The 11,574-nt window shown below is 36.7% G+C and overlaps 1 long non-coding RNA gene across 1 annotated transcript; it reads left to right on the top strand.

The window, feature by feature from the left end:
* Window positions 1-10,066: 10,066 nt before the first annotated feature.
* On the top strand, window positions 10,067-11,107 carry LOC149167981 (uncharacterized). The gene is made up of 4 exons (XR_016260589.1): window positions 10,067-10,374; window positions 10,499-10,548; window positions 10,642-10,674; window positions 10,781-11,107. It is a non-coding gene; the product is annotated as an uncharacterized LOC149167981 (long non-coding RNA).
* Window positions 11,108-11,574: the final 467 nt, after the last annotated feature.

Genomic DNA, 11,574 nt, shown 5'->3' with positions numbered 1-11,574 from the left:
TTTCCTCTTCTAATTTTAGAATTTGGTCATGTCTAAGTTGAATAGAAAGAAGAAGGGCTTTCCTCAATAAACTGAACTAGGGCTAGAGAAGGAAGGACAAGATTTGTTGGTAGCACTGCTTCTTTTCCATATATGAGATTGAACTGAGAAGAACCTATGGAAGCCTTCTGCGTTATCCTATCAGCCCATAGTGCAAATATTAAGGATTTGTGCCATTTTTTATGATTCTGTTCGATAGTCCACTTAATAATTTTAATCAGATTTTTATTTGTGGATTCTGCTAAACCCTTACCTTGGGGATAGTAATTAGCAGAATATTTCAATTTAAATCCTCTTTTAATAGCGAAATCAAACATAGCATTGCCTGAGAAGTAAGATGCATTATAAAAAACAAGAGCATTTGGGACACCAAACCTGGTAATGATGAATTGATCTATGAATTCTATAATTTCCTCAGAATTTGTTGTCTTTAAAGGAATTGCTTCAACCCACTTAGTAAAATAATCAGTAGCGGTAAGGATATACTTATGCTGTTTGGAAGAATGTGGAGTAATTTCTCCAATGATGTCCAATCCCCATTGCTCAAATGGTTGTTCAATGTTGACTGGTTGCAAAGGGAAAGCTGGCTTTCTTTGTCTTCCACTAGAAGTTTGACAATTTCAGCATTTCCTTACATATTCATGAGCATCTCTAAACAGAGTGGGCCAATAATATCCAGCATGAATGATTTTGCGGGTTGTTGTGTCAGCTCCAAAATGTCCTCCTACTGGTCCATCATGTAATTCCTGCAAAACCTTTTGTGCTTCAGGTTTTTCTAGGCATCTTAATAAGATTGAATCATAATTTTGCCTAAAAAGCACATCATCAATAATTGTGAAATTTTTTGCTTTTAATCTAATGGCCCTTTTGTTTTTGTAAGACAGGTTAGGAGGTGCATATCCATTTTTCAAATAAAAGATCAGGTCAGCATATTGTGATTCAGAATCAGTAATACTTATCTGGTTGATCGCTTCGGTTTGATCTGTATCACCTGATTCTTGAATGTTGGATGCTCCTGCCAATAACCTGCAAAAACCTTGGCCTCTAACAATCTTTGCTGGTTTAATTTCCAAGTCATATTCTTGAAGTGCTGTAACCCAATTTGCCCTTTTTTCACCTAATTCCCTTTGGATTAATAGTTGTCTTACTGCAGGGAAAGTAACTATAACTTTTGTATGGGCTTTTAAAAGGAAGGGTCTGTAATGTTTGACAACTTTATATACAGCAAAGGCTTGTTTTTCTACTTCGGAGTAATTCAATTCAGCACCATGAAGATTTGAACTATAGAATGAAATGGGTGCTTCCAAGTTGTGATTGTTAATCTGTGTGAGTACTGCTGCATAAGACAAATCGGATGCGATAGTATACAATGTGAAATGATTAGAAAAATTAGGAGTATTTAAACCGGGGGCATTGATTATTGATTGTTTGATTAAATCAAACGCTTCCTTTTCTGCTGATCCCCATCTAAAGACTGAATTTTTCTTAATCATAGTTTGAAGTGGCAGAATGATTTGAGAAAAGTCTGGAACAAATCTTTTGACAAAATTGATTTGGCCTAGAAATGACTGCATGGATTTTTTATTATAAGGGAAAGGGATTTCAGAGATTTCTTTAATCCTATCCGGATCAATATAAATGCCATCTTTAGAAACAATAAAGCCTAAGAGCTTTCCTTGGTCAAGAGCGAAGAAGGATTTTTTGGGATTAAGTGAAATACCATACCTTTTGCAGCGTTGAAAGATTTGATTTAAATCATGCAAATGATTGGATTTCTTTTTAGAAAATACATTAATATCGTCTAAGTAGACAACTACTGTTTTGCTAATCAATCCTTTGAAAGCTATATCCATCGCTCTTTGGAACGTGGCTCCTGCATTAATAAGTTCGAAAGGCATTTTCTGATAAGCATAAGTTCCCCATTTTGTTCTGAATGTGGTTTTGAGTCGGTCATCAGGATGGACCAAAACTTGGTTATATCCTGAAAAACCGTCTAAAAAGGACATCAACTCAGAGCCTGCCACTGATTGGAGTATCTGCTCCATAGTAGGTAATGGGAAATTATCTTTTAGGCTTGCCTTATTCAGATTTCTGAAATCTATACAAATCCTGATGTCGCCATTTTTCTTTCTGACAGGCACCATATTGGAGACCCAGTTTGAGTGCCGAACGGGAAAAATAATCTTAGCTTTCAAGAGTTTATTGAGTTCTAATTTTATTTGACTCTCTAAGTTCGGATGTATTTTTCTCAACTTCTGTTGAATTGGTTTCTGTTCGGGAAGCATTGGAATGGTATGCTGGATGATGGATGTATCGTATGTCTTTAAATCGTCATATTTCCAAGCGAAAACATGTTTATTTTTCCATAACAGTCTAATGAATGCTTCCTTTTCTTCCACGGAAAGTCTTAATCCTAAATTAATGTTTTGAGGATTTTGCTCAGTGCCAAGGTTTATCAATTCAAACCTTAAGGTGGAACTTTGGAGCTTTGTATTGGTCACAGGTTTAAACATGTCTTTAATATCATAAAGATCCTCAAGCTTCACCACAGGCTTTGGTATTGAGTTTTCCTCGTGTTTTCCTCTCATTTGAAGGTCATGCTTGCTTTCCTCAATGATTTGATCATCATAGGACTTTTCGGAAGTTAAAAATTGTAAAATGTCTTCATCGTGATTGAATACTCCCCAATTAGTGACATTGTTAGGAATCGATGGCCTAAAAAGTAATTCTACTGAAAATCTATCTGGGCTATAATCTTCGGAATGTAGGAGCTTGGAAGAAACATTGGCTAGCAAGTTGGCTGCTGAATTTTGAGACCTGGGGATGGAAGAAATATTGAATGCCGAAAAGTGGGAGGTGAGTTCCTGTACCAGCGACTGATAATGTTTGAGATGGCAAGAAAGAAAATGAATTGTATTCCTCACCTGTTTAATAATAATTTCGGAATCTCCAAACACTTTCAAATATTGAACCTTGAGGCCAATCGCTTTATATAGTCCTTGGACTAAGGCTTCATACTCAGCTGTATTATTCGTGCATTCAAACTCCAACCTACAGGACAACATTGTTTTTTCTCCCTGAGGGCTAACCAAAATACATCCTGCTCCCGAGCCTTCGCTAGACTTAGACCCATCGAAATATAGTGACCAAAATAAAGAAGTATTAACAATTTTATTTACAGTTTCCTCAGTATCATTAAAACATCTTGACCTATCTGTTTGTGAATAATTTTCGATCTGAGATGTAGAATTGTTTACTGAGAAAGGAGATGGTTGGGCAGTGAAGTTGCCAAAGAATGACTCAGATGAATAATTCCCCAAAATGTTGTTATTAAATGCTATTGGTTGATTTTCTTGTTCAAATTCTGTAACTGTATGGGTCATGTGTTTCTCCCGATCGATTTTTATTTGATTTGGCTTTCCCTTGTAGGGAAGCCACATATGGGACCAATCGGTAGAAATATACCCATGGAGTTTTTCAGACCAATCCCTACTCAAGATCAAACCATAAAATTCAGGTATATCGGCGATTAAGATATCAATTCTTTGAACTACTCTAGGATCAGCTGATAGCCTGATAGTTACTGAGTTGATTTACCCTAAAACCTAGACTTTAGTCCTATCCAACTGCACAATATGAATAGCGGACTTTTGGGGTTCAATGTTCAGTTTAGAACAAACTGAAGCTGGCATTATATTAGAGGATGCCCCTGAGTCAATCAAATAGTTGTGCAAGTTTCTATTGTAGATCTCATAGGTTAGAAGGAAAGGTGGAGTATGAGAATTTGATCTATCTCCAATCAGAACTGCATCAGTAGCTTCGACCATACCAGAAGGTGGTTGACCTGAATCATGTGCAGCTTTAGCACTGGGAAGGGGTGAAGAAGGAACAACATTCAATTCTTTGAGAAGAAATTTTTGTTGATGTTTCAATTTACTAAGTTCAAACATGGTAATGTTTGCCTTAGTATTTTTCATGTCATCAACAATATTGTAATCCATTGAATCAGATACTACCAATGTCTTAGATGTTGAAGGAATATTTGAGGTTGAAGGTTGGTTTTGCGGAACTATTACAGGTGGCTTCTTTGGGGGTACCTTTTCCTTTGTTGTAGTAGCACCTGCACTCCTCTTCTTTGAAGTTGTCTGAACAGGTTCGGAGATACTTTTACTCCTAGTAGTGACAGGAAACGCTTCTTCTTCATTTTCTGTATCGAAGGTAGGCAATATAAAATCCCACATTCCATGACATTCAACAACTTCCTCTTCTTTATCAGTTGGTGAGACTGTTTCTTCTTCTCCTTCTTCAGGACCTGAATATGCATTAGATATAACATTTGGTGGTTTTGATTCAGGTGAATAATTTAATCTAGCAGCAAAAATAAAAGAACTACTACTAATCCCGGGAACTATTATTCTTTGAAATGTAGCGCTTGATGATCTTTGTTTATTGACAGGCATATAGATGACTCTATCTAATAAACATAGACATTTATTCATTCAATGATTACTTTGTTTAAATAGTTAAACAAAGTGATTAACACAATATTGCTACACTTATCATTTATATTATTATCATACATATATGATCAAAAGAAAAGCATGTTGTAAACATCCAATAGTGGAAGGAATAAGGAATGTTGTTAAAAACACATGCATATATCCGATAATAGCAAAAGCGATCAAACGACAATTCATATAAAAAGAATGAACTCAGGCACAGATAATAGTACCATATGAGCTGCTAATCACTCCCAATATCAATCGCTATTTGAAATTCTTCTTCCGACTCAGAAATACTTTCAAACAAAGACAGTAGTGCACATCCGCATAAAAGCTTCGTTGTCAAAATCAGAATGATTGGCCCAGTTTTATAAAAGAATATGCCTGAAGTACAGTAGTGCAACTTCAGGTTTTAAGTCATATACAAAACTTACGACCCTTTATAAATACATGAAAGGGTCTATAAATACTTGATTAAGCTAACTACCTATGAAACTAAAATCCTACTTAATTGGTATAACTTGATTCTGAATATCTCCTTCACGGAAATCTGGCAGTCGGCGGCATGAATCATCACTTAGGCTGTTTGCCTTTAGACCTGAGCTGGCATATCGCAAGCATTGGTTCCACTTCTGGTGGTCTGTTGAGACGAGAATTGAGTTGGGCAGCATAGGTGGCATCCTGTATATCGGGAATGATATACCCGATTGCATCTGTGAGGCATTTGAGGGTGGCTCTCTAGCTGTATGGTTTGACTAAGAACAACCAATAGGTGTCCCATGTCAAACTGTTAATTCCTGCGATCAGTCTCCCATTTTTCTCTAGTTCCGGATAACATGACTGCTCCAATGTTTTAGCCGCTGTCAATTTACCTGGGGTACATTGAGAAATCATGTTAGACAAGTAGAGAGTATCATTAACCAATTCAACCAAATTACTTGTGGTTAATTTGCATCTTGAAACTACTCTCTTTGCTTTCATTAACTGGGACTGCCATTCCATAAATAATATCTCCTTATGTGATTCTAGGATTTTTGGCAAATTAGCCGCCTATCCCTCATCGGTGTCTTGCCACTCAAGAAAATTAGTTAGTGTTTCATCGGCTTGATCCAAGTCTGTTCTAGCTTTTTCCGATTTTTAACCTATTGATGTCGTCAAGTCGCATAAAGGTTCCGCCTGGGCGATTTGTTGACATAAAAGCTTTATCTGTGATATCAATGCCTTGTTTATTTGTAATGCCTCTACTCTGAATTCAGCTGGCTGTGGAAGATTCTTTGTTTTCTCTAGCTGGGCTGATAGCTGAGCAATTTTCTCATCTTTCGACTTTTGCATTTGTTCATTCACTGCTTTTAGTTGTGCCAATGCCTTAGACAACTCTTTCTGCTTTTGAGCTGCACTGTAATCAATCCTCTGTTTCTCTTCCTACAATTGTTTATTCAATTGATTATTTATTTTTTGTTGTGTAAACAATTGCTGTTCTGCTTGCTCTACCTTCTGCTGTGCCTCCGATAGTTGTGCTTGTAGTGAAAAGATCTCCTGGTCTTTTCCTTTTAATAAATTACTCACCTTTGATGCCTTGTCTATTGTAGCTGCTGAATAGGCTCCATCATATTGGGATAGTTTTGTTAGGTCATCAGAGGGATCAAATTCCTCTTTCCAAACCACATTGCCCGTCACTGTTTGTTCAGGGAATAGGGAAGGTTGATCAGTCCTTCTCCTTTTCCGTTGTCATTTTACTACAGCCTTGTGTTTTGGGCTGTAAAAGACATCTAAGGGAGGAATTTCTTCTACTTGCAAAATAATTTGATCGGAGGGATCCTTAGGGATTATCTCTACTTCTTTAGAACTGGGTAGGCCGCTGGTTCCACTTGGAACCTGTTTTGAATTTGTCTCCTGTGTGTCAGCCGCTTTTGATGTTTCAGCTTCCTTCGAGCACTCAAGATTGTTGATGATTGAGTCGAATTGCTACCATTCCTGGAGCAATTTCGGGTCAATCTGGGCATCTACATTCACCTCTGTGCTGCTTTATTCCTGCTCTTTTGTCTGGGTTTCCTCTTGTTTTTTCATATGCACTTCCTCCTGTTCTTTTGATGTAACAGGAGGTTCCTTAGTGAGTCGCTGCTCAGGCTCGCTTGATTCTGTCGTTGGGGTTGTTGCTAATAGATCTAGAGGCAGAGTTTGAAACCTTTGTTCTCTAAGTCTGTTAAATTCAACTAACCCGTCATCCTTATATTCCATTCTGGCCAGCGATTTAACTTGGGACATTGACTCGACTGAGGAGAACAGGTCATCGAACATATCTTCTTTATGATCAAACTTTGTCAATTTTGCCTGTTCAAGTGCATTGTAGGCGACTTTGTTTGGATCAAATCGCCTATTAGGAAGAGTTGCTAGACTTAATGCCTTTATTTTTTCAGCTTCTTTCTCTGCATGTTTAAAGTCATGCAGAGCATAGACACCGCATCTTAGAGGAAAAGAGGGCCAAACCTGCTTCTTTTTGTTCTTTAGAGTTTGTGTAACTCCTTCGGATGTAATCTGATAGGCTATCTCCCTAGCCAACAGTTTATTAGGTATGTACAAAGGGAGGACATGAGGTTTGGTTTGGCTGCCGAAAATTCTTACATAGGTAAATTTTTCCTCTCCGAGCCATCTTCCTATGGATGTCAAATCAACCCCTGCTTGGTAGGAAATCTTAGGAGCAGGTTTATCAAAAATAGAGTAGTGAATGGGTAACATAAAACCATTGCAAACTTGATATAAATGGTGCTTATAGTAAGTTTTCCACAACTTCTGATGGTATATATGAATGGGCATGGGGTCTTGTGGAGTCCACCTCCATCCAAGCACAGGAAATTCAGAATTAAAACACAGGGTGTCCAAGATATAAACACTATAGTACAATGGGGGAATAAACCTTTCAGTGATGCGGGTTTTGCTTCTAAAATCAAGAACTGCGGTTGCTAGCTTATCCGACAGTACAGTTGCCCAATCCATTATTTCACTATTACATGCTTCCTCCATCAAAGGAACCATTTACATAGTGAAATTTGCGGAATCATGTAACCCCCACAATCTACACATCATTATCCCGGCATAACAATAAGGAGAACACAGAGAATCAACAGAGTACTTACCCGAAGACTCATGCTTGTATTTTGTTGGATTTTGCCTCCAATCCCGAAAGGGTTCGGATTCAATTTCGTTCTCTTTTCTGAATTTCTCCAGGAATGCCTTGTTGTACTTCTTCTCCGGTACAGGCAAATGATACATTTGCCTCAAATCATTAGGTTGAAATGAACCGAAGATTCTCCCATCCATGGTGCAAAAGGTTCTGTTTGTAATTGGGATTTCTTCAATTGCCCACCTCACTACATCCGTATATGGGAGAATTTGTTCCCGGGCTGCTATCCGATGAAGGAAAGAGTCAGCTAAATCCTTTAGAGTAGCATCAGATTTTCGAGTCGTATCTGCTGTGGCTTGTACTGCTGTCACCTCGGGTTCTTCGGCCTCAATCAAATTATAGGTACTTTGCCAAGTAGTTTTGCCGAGTCCTAGACATGTAGTGTCGGATATCAATCCTTTTCTTTTAGTTCCTAGATCAGCGATGAGTTGTCCTGTGGCTGGCGAAGCGGAGGCTATTGCAGTCTTCTTAGACTTCTTCCCCATTCTACTTAAATCTACTGCTTCGGAAGAGCTCTGCACAGGAGTGAAAATGAACGTAATACAGAGAATTGGTAGCGCAAACCAAATATGAGCGAGATATATTAATCAATGCATGATGAAGGATTAACTTAAAGTGGCCGCGGATACAATCTGTGAAAAGATTTTTTAGACTTACTATTTCATTAAATGGCCGTTAAAACCTGTCAATCCTTTAATTGCCCATCATATCGTTTATTGGCCGAATGATTCGTTTAAGCGTGTCTTGGATGTTTTGGCGGTTGAGCGCAAGTGAATCGCTATTGGGAAGATAAGGCCTTTAATACGAATTAACCGTAATATCCCTGCTTTATCAATTTTTTTGAAATTCACGCTTTTAGCTTTATCGCAATCGGCCGTCGGGAAAACTTAAATCGTTATATTGGTTCCTTTTGGAATCCCCGATTGCCGATAGCGATATCGCCAATTCGCATCGGGAGTATTAACTGAGAACTTTGAAAAGCATGCATAGTACATCTGTGATCGCTGATAGCGATATCGCATCGCATCGGAGCGAAAGGGACTTTTGTTATGATAACTCATTATTGCCGATATCCGATAGCCTTTTGCGTGTTGTTGCGTCGGAGAAAACCAATGGGTCTTTAAGTTATGCCTCCTTTGTCATTGCGATATGCGATCTTGTGATCGCTTTATCGCAATGATAAAAGATTACTCATTTATATATTATAAGACCAATTAACTAGTTTATCAAAAAGGTTTTGTAATGTTTTCATTTTGTTTTCGGATCTTTTTGAATAATACTAAGTTGATACTAATTAAAATAAAAAGGGGCCCATTTCATATTATAGTTTTGAGAATAAACTTGATATGAAATGGGGGGTTGTTGTAGAGCACAATAGGTTGGACCCTAACAAATCCAAACATCTATCAAGTTGAGTCCTTGCTATTTATATCATTTAATGAATGTATGCATGGAAGCCAAAGTTACAGGGATCAACATTTCATTGCATGGATCTTTCTTGTGCGGAGCTTACAATGAAAACTTTTTTTGTGTGGAGGAAGTTTCTTCTATGTAGTGAAAGCTGCGCACAATGAAACATTGACTATGACCAATTCAAATTTATTTATTAATAAATTTTATCAATTTCTAAAAATAGCAAGGACTTATGATACAATAAATTATTTTTCTTAAGTTGAAAGAAAAATTTCATAATAAATTAAACTATCAGTTTTTATTTTCAAAGTGAAACTTCCTCTGCTCTTCCACATTCTGCACAATCACATATTGCAATGACAACCGAAGAAAATCATAACACCTATCAGGTTGATTCCCTGTTATTCATATCATTTAATGAATGCATGCAAGGAAGACAAAATTGCAAGGATCAATGTTTCATTATGTGGAGTTTTCTTGTGCATAGCTCTCTTGCATGGAGCTCTCTTGTGTAGAGATTACAGTGAAAGCTTTCAATGTGTAGAAGAAGATTCCTCTACATAGTGAAAGGTCTGCACAATTATAACGTACCCCATTAATTTATTTTAACTATTCACCTTGGAATATATATTAAAAATTATAGGTTAGAGTAATATAATGTGTCATTTGATACTAATATTGTATATATTTTTATAGTTTACCATGGAATGGAGATTCATTACCAATGTATTATAATATTTCCCTGACTCTTAAATTTTCAGCGTTAAATCTTTTGGGTGTGACCACCCTACCTTTGATATCCAAGGGATATATGCTTATGATGATTATTTGAATTCGGATGATGGTCTAGACCTAGTTTGATATTCAACCTTATATATGTGTGTGTATTTAAGTATATTCAAACGTGTATGTTCCACTACATCCATATATTATGAAGACATAATAAACCTCTTTGAAATCCATTTCAAACATCCTAGATAATCCAAATGTTCAACATTGCGAGTTGTTAGGTCTCCTCCTGCCTGGGTAATGGTGCAAACCCTAGGATATACAGTCCAAGAGGGATAATTTGATCCAACAATGGATTTTGAGAGGTGAGCACTTATCGAAGTAACCACCTCCCCTCTCTCTCACGTAGTCTGGTTCATTTGACTCCTCACTCAATAAGGGTTTACTTTGCAATGGCAGGAAGGTTTCTTGGTTCGGTTTTGTTTTCTCGGCGAACTGGAATTACACCAGGTACTCACCTGCCATGGTTTGTAACTATAACACCATTTGTTTCTCAATAGATTATCCATTCTTCTTTATAGTTCGTATTTTTCCTTGGGTAAATTAATGGAAAAAGTTTTTTTTTGAATTACAGGTGTGCCCTGTTCCCGTATGACTTACCCAATATTTTGGTCGTGCCCATTGGTGAGCTTAAAATCTAAATTTTCACTAAATCATTCTTCGAAGGTAACATATCCTATAATTTTGACTAACTTTGGGCATTGGATTTGTGTGCAGATGGAGTGTTTACTATATAAGCATTTCCTACAGGCGGGTTTTCTAACCCTAATCCATTTGTTTCTTTTCTGCACTTCTCTTTTTTTTTTAAATATAAAATACTATCTCATAAAATATTGTCTTTCCTTATGGTTGACAGGTTCGAACCCTACAACCCTCATGGAAATGGGCTGGTATATTATTGCTTTGGTTTTTGTGAAAGTTTCAAATCTTGACATTATGTGACTTCTTTTCCAAGTATTGGTCAGTGCATCTGAAGTTTGTTTTCTACTAGTCATAATTTAAATGAAATAGATGACGACCATGTGGCTCTGAATCATTTGTAAGAAATTTTGTTTTATGAACTTGGCCACATATATACAGTGTTAAGTATGACCATAGATCATTACTTTTCATAAACTTGTTGGTTTGTTGGCCTTCCCTATTGTGTAAGGAATGAAAGTCGAAAAACATTGTTAGCTATTTAGATTGGTTTCTAATAGACAATATCAGACACTTTGATAATTATCTCCAGAGTTTCCATTCTGGACATGACATGTTGTTAATTAATAGAATGATGTATATTAACCCTAATAAGGGTCTACCTTTTCAACATGGTCCTTGTGTTGTTTCTCGCTTGTTAACCGTAGTTATTTCCTATTGTTCTTTTATAGAGATTATTGCCAAGACTCAGCTTGTATCATGTAATAGTTTGATACTAATTAAGGAATTGAAAATTTAACTTGCTCATGACTTAACCTTGATTAACGATGTCTATAGTTATTAAATGTAAGTACATGCTTAGGGTTTGTTTTTATAAAGTTTTTTATTCAACCCTACATGGTTCCAACTGTTTATTCTTTTATATTTATTGTTGATTTTTTGGCCATCTTGGTTATGTTACCAATCCTTTCAATAAATGTTTTTTCTTTATAAGTATGATTGTTTATTCAA

This window comes from Pinus tabuliformis, chromosome 5_1 (assembly GCF_031772625.1).
Source record: "Pinus tabuliformis cultivar Carrire ecotype Pingquan chromosome 5_1, CPIR1, whole genome shotgun sequence".
In the NCBI taxonomy this organism is placed as follows: Eukaryota; Viridiplantae; Streptophyta; class Pinopsida; order Pinales; family Pinaceae; genus Pinus; species Pinus tabuliformis.
This window is presented reverse-complemented; position numbering and strand designations above follow the sequence as displayed.